General features: G+C 46.3%; 1 pseudogene; it reads left to right on the top strand.

The window, feature by feature from the left end:
- The window catches only part of LOC118150882 (tyrosine-protein phosphatase non-receptor type 18-like), a 95,353-nt pseudogene that overhangs the window by 11,692 nt on the left and 67,751 nt on the right, over window positions 1-15,910 (top strand).

The following is a 15,910-nucleotide window of genomic DNA, read 5'->3' as shown; positions in this document are numbered from 1 at the left end:
ATTTTGTCGAGTTTCTGGTAGCTTCCGGTGCAAGGGTATCCTGGATTGTCTTTCCTTTGCATGGTCTGCAACACACCTCCACTGAGTATGCATGTGTTTAATCTGCTGGCTCCAACAATAAGAGCTAACGATCCTTACACCCAGATGCATTAGACTCAACGAGACAGAAAATTAATAAGGATATCCAGGACTTGAACTAAGATCCAGGACAAGTAAACTCAATAAATATTTATAGAGCTCTCCACTTTAAATACACAAACTATACATTCTCCACCTTAAATACATAAAATATTGATCAGCCATTATTAATAACCATTTTTATAATAAAGCTACATTCCCATTCTCTCTCCCTCTTTTTCTTTGTCTTTATTCCTCTCCTTCATTCCTTTTTTTATTTCTTAAAAAAAAAAAGAAAAAAATCTGCTGGCTCTGCTGGCTGGCCTCTATTATAGGCTGTCCGTGCTTCCACCGGCAGCACTTGGGGTGTCTTGTGGCAGGATTGAGGTAGTTCTGAAGCTGACTCCGTCTGTTCACTCCCTGCCTTTTGTCCTTTACCTTTTGCAGAAAAGATGTGAGTGGTACTGGGCCCAAGGGCAGGAGCCACTGCAGACCAGGCTTTTCTGCATCACCCTGGTAAGCTGTGGGAGGTTTTAAGGAAGATTCCCAGGATGGAAAGTCTTTGGGTTGGGCCTAAAAGGATTAATAATTTCTCCGACAGTCTATTCACACTGTAAGAAACTCCTTGGTGTTAGCCTGCAAAGAGTTGTATGTATGCATAACCTTTGCATTTTTTTTTTTGGCTGAAATCAGTTATCTCTGTCACGTAAATGTGCCTGATTGGGTTCTTGAAATACTTTTCTTACCATTTCCAAGGAGCTTGGGGAAATCTCTCAAGTCATACATATAGTCAGTACTTAATACAATAAAAGTTTCATTTTAGAATAAAAGAAATATGTTTTTGCAAAGAGCTTGTGTTTTTATCATAGTTCCTCTTTTTCTCCTGCCAAATGTTTCCTTAATGAAAGGTTTGGGGAAAGTTTGGGCTATATGAATTTTTTTAAATGTTTTCTGTATTTGATTTTATAATCAGGAATGCTTTGCTTTGTATAAATGACTTTTGGTACCTGTAATATTTGTCTTCCCTTTTGTTACCTGCCCCGCCCCCCCTCCACCCCCTCCCCGTAGGTTAAGGAGAAGCTGCTGAATGAGGACATTGTGCTGAGGACCGTCAAGGTCATTTCAGAAGGTACTTACAGGGAAGGAAGAGGTAAAGGGGCTCCTGCAAGGGGAGAGGTTTTTTGTCCGACCTACTCTCTAGGGAAGACAGAGCTAGTTCAGAAAAAACCGGGCAGCAGGTTAGCAAAAAGTCTTAAGTTCAGGCTTTATTGAGAGGAAAGAGCCTCCGGGTGGACCAGCGGGGAAAAACAAGAAATGGCCCCTCGGCTCAGAGGAGCAGAGCTCTTTCATAGTGGGCTGAAGGGCTGAGGGAGTGGGGAAGCCGAGAGAGCCGAGGTGGCGGGCAACGGTTGGTCAGTTTAAACCGCTGGGCGGGCAAGCCGGGCTGCGGAAACTGGGAGGTGGGAAGCCTGGAGGCAGGAAGCTGGGGAGAGCTGATGAGGCGGGTGGTGATTGGTCGGCCAGTTGCCGGGCGGGAGGTGGCTGTGGCCGGGCGGGAAGGCCAGGACAGTATGTAGAGTAAAAGATAAGGGAGTACCTTTGTGTGGGAGGGGGAGGGCTTTCACGACAGGGACAGAGTTTTCCAAACATTTTTCTCCCCTGTAAAAATATACCCCATACTAGTACCTACCTCCTCAGTTATTATCTGATAGATATAAATGGAAGATGCCTAGACTGGCCTGGTGTATAGCTGATGCTCAATTAATGGTGTTTTTTTTCTAAGTCTTTTGCTAGTCTTTTTCTGTGTTTCAGGAGTCCCGTTCTATATACCAGGTACAATATATGTCCTGGCCAGACCACAGGGTCCCGAGAAGTCCTGACCACATGCTCACCATGGTGGAGAAAGCCCATCGCCTCCAGGAATCTGGCTCTGAACCTCTCTGTCCACTGCATGTTTTGGTAATGAGCTTCATGAGAGTCTGGTGAGGGAGGCGACAGGGCAGGGAGGGGAGTGCCGGACCTGGGGCTGGTCTTGCAGTCTGAGTGCCTATTTTGAGAAATCTTGCTCACTGGCATAGACTATAATTGTGAGCACTTGTTCAGCACAGACACAGCTGGCGAGTAAGCACACAGCTGCTGCTCAACAAAATGTAAGTGATTAAAAAGGTTGCCCTTGTTCAGGCTGACTAGGCCTGCTCTGAATCCCTTGTCAGCATGGGCTGCAAGCAAACAGGCATCCTGTGCACTGTGAATTATGTGAGGCAGCTGCTCTTGACACAGGTAGGACGTAGGCATCCTGTGTGTGCAATGTGCCACCCATGACCATGTGTCCTGCTCAAGTGCCTTGTGTATCTGTCCCAGATGATCCCACCCAACTTCAGCTTCTTCGATGTGGTCTTTGGGATGTGGAAGCAGTGCCCTGCAGCCATGCAGACAGAGGTGAGCCCTGGGTCTCCTAATCTTCAAGGACAGTGGCCCACTGCTGTCATTACACCCATGCCTTCTCTTCCTCATGGCCTCTCATCCCAACAGGAGCAATACAGGTTCCTGTACCACACGGTGGCTCAGATGTTCTGCTCCGCACTTCAGAACCTCAAAGAGGTACAGAGGCTCCTTTCCCACTCTCCCATCAACCATTATCACCCTCAGAGACCAAAACGCCAAGCAAGGTCCAGCACCCAGCACTCCTGAGAGCACTCACTGACCATGACATCCACCTGTGCCCTCCTCCGGGCACACTTATCGGGCTGTTTCCTGTTAAGCTTTCTCCCACAGCCCTGCGAGAGCCCTGGGTAGTTTCCTCCCTCAGGAGCCTCCCTCCTGTTTCCCCCCAGAATTGTGCCCCAGTGTACAATGATGCCCTCTTCCTCTGGACTCCGCAAGCACTTCTCGCCATACCCCACCCACCACGAGGCATCCTCAGGTACTCCGCTCTATCCCCGCATTTTTCCCTGCCCAATTTCTCAGGCTAACCCCTTCCTCATTTTTGGAACACCAGTTTGTTCTTATGTTCACTTCACCTTGTTTGCTGGCTGTTTCTTTGAATTCAGTTCTGGGAACCCTCTCCAGGATGATTCATTTATCCCAATCGTCACATTGCTTCTGCCTCTAAGGGTGACCCTGCCTTTTGAGGTTAGGCCTTTCCTGGTTCCTCTAATCAAAACTTAATTCAGGTGGCTCATGCCTATAATCCCAGCACTTTGCGAGGCCAAGGAGTGCGGATCACTTGAGGCCAGTTGGAGACCAGCGGTTAACATGGTGAAACACCATCTCTACTAAAAATACAAAAATTAGCCAAACGTGGTGGTGGGAGCCTGTAGTCCTGGCTACTCTGGAGGCTGAGGCAGGAGAGTCGCTTGAGCCCAGGAGGTGGGAGGTTGCAGTGAACCGAGATCGCGCCACTGTATTCCAGCCGGGGCAACAGAGCGAGACCCTGTCTCAAAAAAACAAACAATTCAGCAAATATCTCTAGTTGGTGCACACTTTTCAGACCCCACATTGGGTGCTGCGGGCACGGGACTGAGCCGCCTTCACAGTGAAGACTTCATGCGTGCGCCTTGCCATCATCCCTTCCAGCGTCCGTGCCACTTCCGCATTCTTTATTCAACAGACATAGACACAGAAATGCCCACCCCTCAAATCAACAGCCTGCCGCATTTACCTGCCGGGCTGTCCCCGTTCCTCCTCCATCCGCCTAACTTGTGGGGCGCTAGGGATACAGGAGTGAGGCCCCTGCCCAAGGCACCCTCCCTCCTTCGAGCGCGCCACCTCAGCGGGAAGAAAGCCAGTGGTTTTTGCGTCAGCAGGCTCCCCACTCCAGCCCTGCCCAGCGCCGCCGTTTCACTTCCTCCCGACCCTCCCTGCCTGCAGAAACATCTCGTTGCCCGGGTTCCCGGACCATGCCATGGCTGACACCTACGCGGTCCGGGGCGCAGGCGGAGAACGCTCGGGGGACGCTGCCTGGCAGCGGCGAGTCGAGGCAGGCGCGGGGTGGGGGATGCTGGTGCTCACTTGTTCCTTCTCAGGGCGTTCCTTCTCAGGGCACCCTCCCCTTCTGGTCCACAGGGCCCTTGGCGGTGCAGGGGACCCCAGACGCCAGCCCGGCCACGCCCCGATGCTGACGTCCTGATGCTCTGGCCACGCCCCAGAACCCCCCCAGGCCGTTGCGGCCCCCGGGGCTGCGATCCGGGAGAAAACAGCCAGGCCCCAAAGGCTCGAGGCCATGCCTCGGGGGAAGCGGCCTGCCCTGGGTGGGATCGTGGTATTCCCTGGGGCTTCTGGAGCTGACCCGTGGGGGTCTTCTGCCCTCAGTTCCTGCTGACCAAAGCTCTGCCAGATCTGGCGCCTACAAGGACGTGGCTGGTGGAGCTCACACCAGTGGGCTGGGTAAGTCACGTAGAGCCTGGGTTGCTAGTACTTTGCTACTTTGAGTGAACCCCACGAGTTTGGGGCTGGCTGACTAATGGGGCCTGGAGCTCAGTCCTGTGGATGTGGCTGCAGTTAACCGCGAGGACCTGGAGTTGGGGCTTGGCCTTCTTCATGTTTGCCTGCCTCCGCACACCTCAGCTTCTCCGTGAGACCCACAGCATCCTTCCTCTCCCTGGCTTCAACCTGTGCCTTTGGAAGTCGAAGGGGCCCTAGGACCCAACTGCTGAGTGGACCCGGGTGTGAGTCTGCACCAGTTCCTGCCTGTTGCCTTGTGTGAGCTAAGACTACTGATGCCCTAGTGCTGCTGAGTGCCATGTGCCAATTAGAAACAGTGGGCCTGGATCAAAATATAAGTTTCTCAGGGTGGGAAATGTGGGGGCTTTGCCCCAGTGACTGTAGCATTCAAGGCTTGAGGCTGGAGGAGATAGGCAGGGTATAATGGTTGGTGACAGCAGATTCAAGAAAGAACATTGGGAAGGGGCATGGCCCCTGAGTTGTGAGGCAGAGAATGGGCAGATGGGCTGCCAGAGACTGCTGCCCTCACCACATAACGCACTAGTCCATCATCAGCACCTAAGCCTCCCTCACTCGGACACTCAGGTGACCACACAGAGAAATGGATGACCCCTAGCCACCCACCCATATCCAAGCCAGGCGTAAAGACAGCCAAACAGACTAATCCCAGGCAGACCGATAAAAAGACCTCCAGATAGCCAGTCATGGTGGCTCACACCTGTAATCCTAGTACTTTCGGAGGCCGAGGTGGATGGATCACCTGAGGTCAGGAGTTCAAGACCAGCCTCGCTATGATGGTGTAACTCCATCTTAAAAAAAAAAAAAAAAAGGACCTCCAGATAGGCAGACAAACAGATGGATCACCAACCTGGACAGATAGCCAAACCTTCAGAGATACAGTCCACAGGTGGACAGAGGGACAGACCAGCCAACAGCTTGACAGACCAGTCCAGCCAGAGAGACCACCAAATAGAACCTCCGAAAGATAGACATTTCTGCCAGTTGGACAGCCAGGTGGACCCCTATGTTAGACAGATTACTAGACAGATAAACAGATCCCCAGCTGAACAGACACACAGACTTCTCAGACCCCCACCCCACCCCTAGGTGGTCTGGCTGGTTGACAGACCTTCTGGTCAGACAAACTCCTGACTAGGCAGATGGACTGCCAGACAGGTAGATGGACTGCCAGACAGACAGACAGACATCAGTCAGAATCCTGACATCCCTTCCAACTGGCAAGACTCGCATCTTGATAGATGGAACCCAGTTGATCAGATACAATTCTTCAGATTGACAGACAAGTCCCCCAAATAAGTACACATCTTTAGCTATTCAGACAGATGGACCCCCAGCAAATCAGGCCCTATCTAGACGAACCGCAGCCAGAAAGACACCCAACCAGACTGATCCCTTGCTGTCTATACAGCCTCCCAAATAGCTGGAACTACAGATCTAATTTTTTTTTATAGACATGGTTTTTTTACCATGTTGCCCAGGCTGTTCTTGAAACCCTGACTTCAAGCAATCCCCCTGCCTCAGCCTCCCAAAGTGCTGAGATTACAGGCGTAAGCCACCAGGCCTAGCCCCCTAAGATTCAAAACACTTTAAATCATCCGTGGTAGGGTTCCTGCTAGGATGAAACATTATGCAGTTGTTTAAAAAAAAAAGAAAGGAAGGCCGGGCGTGGTGGCTCAAGCCTGTAATCCCAGCACTTTGGGAGGCCGAGGCGGGTGGATCACGAGGTCAACAGATCGAGACCATCCTGGTCAACATGGTGAAACCCGTCTCTACTAAAAATACAAAAAAAATTAGCTGGGCACGGTGGCGCGTGCCTGTAATCCCAGCTACTCAGGAGGCTGAGGCAGGAGAATTGCCTGAACCCAGGAGGCGGAGGTTGCGGTGAGCCGAGATTGCGCCATTGCACTCCAGCCTGGGTAACAAGAGCGAAACTCCGTCTCAAAAAAAAAAAAAAAAAAAAAAAGAGAGGAAGGAGGATGCACTTCTGTGGACAAATCTCCAAGTCATTGCAAAACGGAAAAAGTTTAAGATGCTCTCTCCTGGAACCTGAAAGGACCAGCACCTCACCTTCAGGTCTCTAGACCTCTGACTGACACTGTTTGTTCCTTCCCAGGTCCCTGTCTGCACTGCCGCAGTGCCCTTGGCCCCATGTCCACCCCTGTCCTGCCCCTCTCTGGGTGAGGACTGGCCTTCTCCTGCCTCTACTTGGCTGAATCCTTGGTTGATCTCAAGTGCCTTGGCATAAACTCTACTCCTGAGCCTTCAATCAGAGAATGATGGGGGATGTGTACATGCCCCACCACACCCCTCAGCAGGGTAATGATGAGGAGGTGTGGGTTTTTAACAGTTCCCCGACTTTCCCAGGACGCTTGAGTTTGGATGCCCACAGTGGGAGCTGGTGTGATATCATACCTTCGCGGGCTGCCTTTCTTTCCTGGTCTCACTCTGGGCCCCTACTTCCCACCCTAGAGCTGCACCATTTCTCTGTTTTCTTAAAAGAGCTGACCCTGTGCTGTCTCCCACTCTCCCAGTGCCCCTGCCACTCCTGTGAGCCGGCTGTTGGTGAGATTGGCACTAACCTCTGTGTCTCTGACGTCAGGCCTCATACCATCAGCCAGCAGCATCTGACCTCCCTCTAGGTTTCTTTGGAAGTTTGGACCCCGTATTCACCTCCCTCTTCACCTCCCAGCCACTCTTCTTGTCTCTTGCTGTTTGCTCTCCGCTTTATCACCCAGTGCTTGGCCCTCAGCCATCTCTTCTCCTCACTCCTTTATTGACTGTTCCAGTCTCAAGGCTGTGGATTCCTTCTAAACACTGACAACTCCAAATTCTCTATCTCTCCCGCAAGCACAGACCACCGAATTCCAAATCTCAGCATCTTTTCTTGAACATCTCAGACTTAACCTTTCCAAAACTGAAGTCATGATGTTCCCTCCCAGACTGACTCCCCTGAAATGGGAAAGAAGGCAATGGCAGTTCCCTTTTTCCAGCCACTCCAACAGAAACCTTGCGGTCACCCACCCTCCTCTGATCTTTTTCTCTCCAGTAATCTGTTGGCAAATCCTATCAGTTCTGCCTTCAAAACAGTCCCAGGATCTGACTGCCTCCTCTGCCCCACCACTCTCATGCCCCACCAGGTTAGGCTTTCTCATGGCCTCCTTGCTCCCACCCTTGCTTCCCTGAAGTCTCATCTAACTGCAGGCAAGCTCTGATGGTCTTCTGCTCAGAACCCTCCTCTGGTTCCCCTGTTGCTCAGAATCGACTCTGCCATGGTCCCCATGGCCCCTGTCTAGCCTCACCTCCTGGGATGCTCTTGCCGCCTGATTTCACACTGCCCACTTTTGAAAGATAAGCCTTTCTAGACCTCTTGTGTTCCTGCATGACTGGGCCTTCTCAGCAAGGGACACAGACAAGCTTTGCAAGGACAATGGAACAGCAAAGGGAAGACAGAGAGTGCCCAGGACAGAAACCTTCATCCCAGGATGTTTTACCCACAGGACCTCTGGAGGAGAGAAGCTGGAAACCCATCATTGTCAGCAAACTAACACAGGAACAAAAAACCAAACATCATGTGTTTGCACTCATAAATGGGAGTTGAACAATGAGAACACATGGACACAGGGAGGGAAATGTCACACCCCAAGGCTTGTTGGAGGGTGGGGACTGAAGAGGGATAGCATTAGGAGAAATACCTTATGTAGTTGAGGAATTGATAGGTGCAGCAAACCACCATGGCACATGTATATCGATGTAACAACCCTCCATGTTCTGCACATGTATCTTAGAACTCAAAGTATAATAAAAATTAATAAATACAAAATTTAAAAAAGAAAAAAAGTGTTCCCAAAAGGATAAGCATATGTTCCACAATCCTCATAATAACAGAACTAACAAAAATTCTAGGGAAGGCAATATTGAATGTAAACTAGTTCAGTGTTTGAGAAAAGCACATATGCTATTTTAGTAAGACAAACACTGACTGGATATTCAAACCTGAGAAAATAATGAAAGAAACTTATTTCTGTGCTAAACTCTTTCACTCTATCAACTTATATTTTTTAAATAAAAGCAATTTATGGTAATCTAGCCCTCTATCTTTGTTTATTGTATTGTCTGTATTCTCCCAACTAAAATTCGAACTATACAAGGGCATAAGTTTTCATCTATTTTGTACACTACTTTTTTTTAATTTTTATTTTTAAACAGAGACTTGCTCTGTTGCCCAGTCTGGAATGCATTGGCACAATCTCAGCTCACTGAGATTTCTCAGCCTCAGCCACCAGAGTAGCTGGGGGTATAGGCATTTGCCAGCAAACCCAGTTAATTATTTTTTATTGAATTTGTAGTAGAGACAGAGTTTCACCGTCTTGGCTAGGCTGTTCTAGAACTCCTGACCTCATGGTGATCTACCTGCCTCAGCCTCCTAAACTGCTGAGATTATAGGCATGGACCACTAAGCCTTGCCTGTTCATTACTTTTTATTTATTTATTTATTTATTTATTTTTATTGCATTTTAGGTTTTGGGGTACATGTGCAGAGCATGCAATACAGTTGCATAGGTACACACATTGCAGTGTGTTTTGTTTGATTTCTCCCCTTCACCCACATTTGGTATTTCTCCCCTGGCAATCCCTCCCCACCTCCCCCTTCCATTGGCCCTCCCCTTTTCCCCCTATAGACCCCAGTGTTTAGTACTCCCCTCTCTGTGTCATGTGTTCTCATTTTTCATCACCCGCCTATGAGTGAGAATATGCAGTGTTTCATTTTCTGTTCTTGTGTCAGTTTGCTGAGAATGATGTTCTCCAGATTCATCCATGTCCCTACAAATGACACGAACTCATCATTTCTGATTGCTGCATAATATTCCATGGTGTATATGTGCCACATTTTCCCAATCCAGTCTATCATCGATGGGCATTTGGGTTGATTCCAGGTCTTTGCTATTGTAAACAGTGCTGCAATGAACATTCGTATGCATGTGTCCTTGTAGTAGAACGACTTATAGACCTTTGGATATATGCCCAGTAATGGGATTGCTGGGTCAAATGGGATTTCTATTTCTAAGGCCTTGAGGAATCGCCACACTGTCTTCCACAATGGTTGGACTAATTTACACTCCCACCAACAGCGTAAGAGTGTTCCTTTTTCTCCACATCCTCTCCAGCATCTGTTGTCTCCAGATTTTTTAATGATCGCCATTCTAACTGGCGTGAGATGGTATCTCAATGTGGTTTTGATTTGCATCTCTCTGATGACCAGTGACGATGAGCATTTTTTCATATGATTGTTGGCCTCATATATGTCTTCTTTCGTAAAGTGTCTGTTCATATCCTTTGCCCACTTTTGAATGGGCTTGTTTGTTTTTTTCCTGTAAATCCGTTTGAGTTCTTTGTAAATTCTGGATATCAACCCTTTGTCAGATGGGTAAACTGCAAAAATTTTTTCCCATTCTGTTGGTTGCCGATTCACACTAGAGACTGTTTCTTTTGCTGTGCAGAAGCTGGGGAGTTTGATTAGGTCCCATTTGTCTATTTTGGCTTTTGTTGCCAATGCTTTTGGTGTTTTGTTGATGAAGTCCTTGCCTACTCCTATGTCCTGGATGGTTTTGCCTAGATTTCCTTCTAGGGTTTTTATGGTGCCGGGTCTTATGTTTAAATCTTTAATCCATCTGGAGTTTATTTTGGTGTAAGGTGTCAGGAAGGGGTCCAGTTTCTGCTTTCTACACATGGCTAGCCAGTTTTCCCAGCACCATTTGTTGAACAGGGAATCCTTTCCCCATTACTTGTTTTTGTCAAGTTTATCAAAGATTGCATGGTTGTAGCTATGCTGTGTTGCCTCTGATGCCTCTGTTCTGTTCCACTGATCTATATCTCTGTTTTGGTACCAGTACCATGCTGTTTTGATTACTGTAGCCTTGTAGTATACTTTGAAATTTGGTAGTGTGATGCCCCCTGCTGTGTTCTTTTTGCTTAGAATTGACTCTGCTATGCAGGCTCTCTTTTGGTTTCATATGAAGTTCAAGGTGGTTTTTTCCAGTACTGTGAAGAAAGTCAATGGTAGCTTGATGGGGATAGCGTTGATTTTGTAAATTACTTTGGGCAGTATAGCCATTTTCACGATATTAATTCTTCCTAACCATGAACATGGAATGTTTCTCCATCTGTTTGTGTCCTCTCTGATTTCGTTGAGCAGTGGTTTGTAGTTCTCCTTGAAGAGGTCCCTTACGTTCCTTGTGAGTTGTATTCCAAGGTATTTTATTCTTTTTGTAGCAATTGTGAATGGCAGTTCGTTCTTGATTTGGCTCTCTTTAAGTCGGTTATTGGTGTAGAGGAAGGCTTGTGATTTTTGGACATTGATTTTATATCCTGAGACTTTGCTGAAGTTGCTTATCAGTTTCAGGAGTTGTTGGGCTGAGGTGATGGGGTCTTCTAGGTATACTATTATGTCGTCTGCAAATAGAGACAATGTGGCTTCCACCTTTCCTATTTAAATACCCTTTATTTCTTTTTCTTGCCTGATTGCTCTGGCTAGAACTTCCAGTACTATATTGAATAGGAGTGGTGAGAGAGGGCATCCTTGTCTAGTGCCGGATTTCAAAGGGAATGCTTCCAGTTTTTGCCCATTCAGTATATTGGCTGTTGGTTTGTCATAAATAGCTTTTATTACTTTGAGATACGTTCCATCGATCCCGAGTTTATTGAGGGTTTATAGCATAAAGGGTTGTTTTGAATTTTGTCAAATGCCTTCTCTGCATCAATTGAGATAATCATGTGGTTTTTGTTTTTGGTTCTGTTTATGTGGTGAATTATGTTGATAGACCTGTGTATGTTGAACCAGCCTTGCATCCCTAGGATGAATCCTACTTGATCATGATGAATAAGTTTTTCGATTTGCTGTTGCAATGGGCTTGCCAATATTTTATTGAAGATTTTTGCATCTATGTTCATCATGGATATTGGCCTGAAGTTTTCTTTTCTTGTTGGGTCTCTGTTGGGTTTTGGTATCAGGATGATATTGGTCTCGTAGAATGATTTGGGTAGGATTCCTTCTTTTTGGATTATTTGGAATAGTTTCAGAAGGAATGGTACCAGCTCCTCTTTGTGTGTCTGGTAGAATTCGGCTGTGAACCCGTCTGGACCTGGGCTTTCTTTGTGTGGTAGGCTCTTAATTGCTGCCTCGACTTCTGCCCTTGTTATTGGTCTATTCATAGTTTCAGCTTCCTCCTGGTTTAGAATTGGGAGGACACAGGAGTCCAGGAATTTATCCATTTCTTCCAGGTTTACTAGTTGATGTGCATAGAGTTGTTTGTAATATTCTCTGATGATGGTTTGAATTTCTGTGAAATCTGTGGTGATTTCCCCATTATCATTTTTTATTGCATCTATTTGGTTGTTCTCTCTTTTATTTTTAATCAATCTGGCTAGCGGTCTGTCTATTTTGCTGATCTTTTCAAAAAACCAGCTCTTGGATTTATTGTTTTTTGGAGGGTTTTTCGTGTCTCAATCTCCTTCAGTTCAGCTCTGATCTTAGTTATTTCTTGTCTTCTGCTGGGTTTTGAGTTTTTTTGATCTTGCTCCTCTAGCTCTTTCAATTTTGACGATAGGGTGTCAATTTTGGATCTCTCCATTCTCCTCATATGGGCACGTATTGCTATATACTTTTCTCTAGAGACTGCTTTAAATGTGTCCCAGAGATTCTGGCATGTTGTGTCTTCGTTCTCATTGGTTTCGAAGAACTTCTTTATTTCTGCCTTCATTTCGTTGTTTATCCAGTCAACATTCAGAAGCCAGTTGTTCAGTTTCCATGAAGCTGTGTGGTTCTGGGTTGGTTTCTGAATTCTGAGTTCTAACTTGATTGCACTATTGTCTGAGATGCTGTTTGTTATGATTTCAGTTGTTTTGCTTTTGCTGAGCAGTGCTTTACTTCCAATTATGTGGTCAATTTTAGAGTAGGTGTGATGTGGTGCTGAGAAGAATGTGTATTCTGTGGATTTGGGGTGGAGAGTTCTGTAAATGTCTATCAGGTTTGCTTGCTCCAGGTCTGAGTTCAAGCCCTGGATATTTTTGTTGATTTTCTGTCTGGTTGATCTGTCTAATATTGACAGTGGAGTGTTAAATTCTCCCACTATTATTGTGTGGGAGTCTAAGTCTCTTTGTAAGTCATTAAGAACTTGCCTTATGTATCTGGGTGCTCCTGTATTGGGTCCATATATGTTTAGGATCGTTAGCTCTTCTTGTTGTATCAATCCTTTTATCATTATGTAATGGCCTTCTTTGTCTCTTTTGATCTTTGTTGCTTTAAAGTCTATTTTATCAGAGATGAGGATTGCAACTCCTGCTTTCTTTTGCTCTCCATTTGCTTGGTAAATCTTCCTCCATCCCTTTATTTTGAGCCTTTGTGTATCCTTGCATGTGAGATGGGTTTCCTGTATACAGCACACTGATGGGTTTTGGCTTTTTAACCAATTTGCCAGTCTGTGTCTTTTGATTGGTGCATTTAGTACATTTACATTTAGGGTTAATATTGTTATGTTTGAATTTGACCCTGCCATTTTGATGCCAGCTGGCTGTTTTGCCCATTAGTTGTTGTAGATTCTTCATTATGTTGATGCTCTTTAGCATTTAGTGTGATTTTGGAATGGCTGGTACTGGTTGTTCCTTTCTATGTGTAGTGCCTCTTTCAGGAGCTCTTGTAAAGCAGGCCTGGTGGTGACAAAATCTCTGAGTACTTGCTTGTTCGCAAAGGATTTTATTTTTCCTTCACTTCTGAAGCTCAGTTTGGCTGGATATGAAATTCTGGGTTGAAAGTTCTTTTCTTTAAGGATGTTCAATATTGGCCCCCACTCTCTTCTGGCTTGTAGAGTTTCTGCTGAGAGATCTGCTGTGAGTCTGATGGGCTTCCCTTTGTGGGTGACCCGACCTTTCTCTCTGGCTGCCTTTAGTATTTTCTCCTTTATTTCAACCTTGTTGAATCTGACGATTATGTGCCTTGGGGTTGCTCTTCTTGCGGAATATCTCTGTGGTGTTCTCTGTATTTCCTGCAATAGAGTGTTGGCCTGTCTTGCTAGGTGGGGGAAATTTTCCTGGATATTGTCCTGCAGAGTATTTTCCAGCTTGGATTCATTCTCTTCATCACATTCTGGTACGCCTATCAAACGTAGGTTAGGTCTCTTCACATAGTCCCATATTTCTTGGTAACTTGTTCATTCCTTTTTGCGCTTTTTTCTCTGATCTTGTTTTCTCGTTTTATTTCATTGAGTTGATCCTCGACTTCTGATATTCTTTCTTCTGCTTGGTCAATTCGGCTATTGAAACTTGTGCATGTTTCACGAAGTTCTCGTATTGTGGTTTTCAGCTCTTTTAAGTTATTCATATTCCTCTCTAAGGTATCCATTCTTGTTATCATTTTCTCAAATCTTTTTTCAAGGTTCTTAGTTTCTTTGCATTGATTTAAAACATGTTCTTTGAGCTCACAAAAGTTTCTCATTATCCACCTTCTGAAGTCTAATTCCATCATTTCGTCACAGTCATTCTCCGTCCAGCTTTGTTCCCTTGCTGGTGAGGAGTTTTGGTCCTTTCTAGGTGGCGAGGTGTTCTGGTTTCGGGTTTTTTCCTCCTTTTTGCGCTCGTTTCTTCCCATATTTGTGGATTTATCCACCTGTCGTCTGTGTAGTTGCTGACTTTTTGATTGGATCTCTGAGTGGACACCCAGATTGTTGATGATGGAGTATTTCTGTTACTTGGTTTTCCTTCTACCAGTCTAGCCCCTTCGCTGTACGACTGCTGAGGTCCACTCCAGGCCCTGCTTGTCTGGGGTGCACCTGTAGCAGCTGCAGAACAGCGAGGGATGCTACCAGTTTCTTTTTCTGCTATCTTTGTCCCAGGATGATGTCTGCCGAATGTCAGTCTTATGGATATAGAGGGGTCAGGGAGTTGCTTGAGGAGATAGTCTGCAGGAGCTCAAGTGCTGATCTGTGAGCTCTGTTGTTCATTCAGGGCTGCTAGGCTGCTATGTTTAGTTCTGCTGCAACCTAACTCTTAAGAAAACCCCTTTTTATTCCTCAGATGCTCTGTCTGGGGGGGGTTGGGGCTTTCCTTGTGAGTGTCCGCCTCACTGTCCTGCCCAGCTAGGAGGCAGTCTAGTCACTTTTTGCCTGCCGAGGCTCTGCCCTGCTGGTGTGAGGTTCACCATTTTCCTGCAGGCTCCGCCCTTCTGCTGTGGTCTCCGCCCTGTTGCCATGGGCTACACCCTGCAGCGGAGTCTCTCTGTTGTACCTGGTTGCCTTGGCAGTGGCAGGCTGCATCAGCAATGGGCGTGTACCTCAGTAGGGGCTGATTGCCTCGGTGATGGCTGACGCCCCTCCCCCGCGGAGCTGCGCTTAAAAAAAACCTATTCACGGGGAGCGTTTGGAATTGCCATTTTGTTTGTCGCACTGCGCTCCCCCAAACGCTGAGTCCCTGGGATTTCCTGAGCTGGGTCACAGTTCAAGACCCGTTCAGTCTCAAGTTCAGCCCTCTCGGGTCTCAGTTTGCCGGTTCAACAGGGCACCCGTAACAGTGCGCTTTTGTATGGAGTGCTGTGGAGCGCCTCTGCACTCTGGCGCAGGCCGGAGCCGCACCAGCTGCCGGCTATGCCAGCGAAGACCTCTGCCTGGCATCCCACCTCTCTTTTATACCTGGGAATTTCCCCGTTCTGTGGGCAACTAAGATCCGTCTGGAAATGCTTCCCCGACTCACCCTCTCCCTGCATCCAGCGAGAGCTTCAATCCTGGGTTGTTCTCACAGCGCCATCTTGAGTCCTCCCTCCGTTCATTACTTTTTGACAAACATTGTAAAGCAAGTTTTTCCTGGTTATGTATAAATATACATATTATAGTATATATTCTCGTATGCCTGGATTTCTTTTCTTTATTATAGTGTGAGATTCATTCATGCTTCTCATACATCAGTTGTTTATTTATTCTCATACCTCTACAGGAAATGTTTTATAAACCTTTTTATTTCAGGCACAATATTAAATCTTAAAAATATTGAGAACCCCAAGTACCTTGTGTTTATTCATACCTATCAATTTCTATAGCATTAGAAATAATACCAGGAGTTTTCTATTTATTTGTTTATTTATTTAAGTAACAATAATAAACCCAGTAAATATTAACATGAACAATATTTTCCAAAATATATACTGAGGAGTAAGGCAGTGTAATATCATTTTTAATTCACTTTAATCTTTAATTTATTAGAACACAATTTATTTTTTGTCTATGTTCCTACCTACCATCTGTATTAATTTTGTAGCAATATGTTGTTTGGGTTGAATTGTATGAAG

The sequence above is a fragment of the Callithrix jacchus genome, chromosome Y (assembly GCF_049354715.1).
Source record: "Callithrix jacchus isolate 240 chromosome Y, calJac240_pri, whole genome shotgun sequence".
Lineage (NCBI taxonomy): Eukaryota > Metazoa > Chordata > Mammalia > Primates > Cebidae > Callithrix > Callithrix jacchus.
The sequence above is the reverse complement of the archived record's forward strand: the minus strand, read 5'-3'. Positions and strand labels throughout refer to the sequence as shown.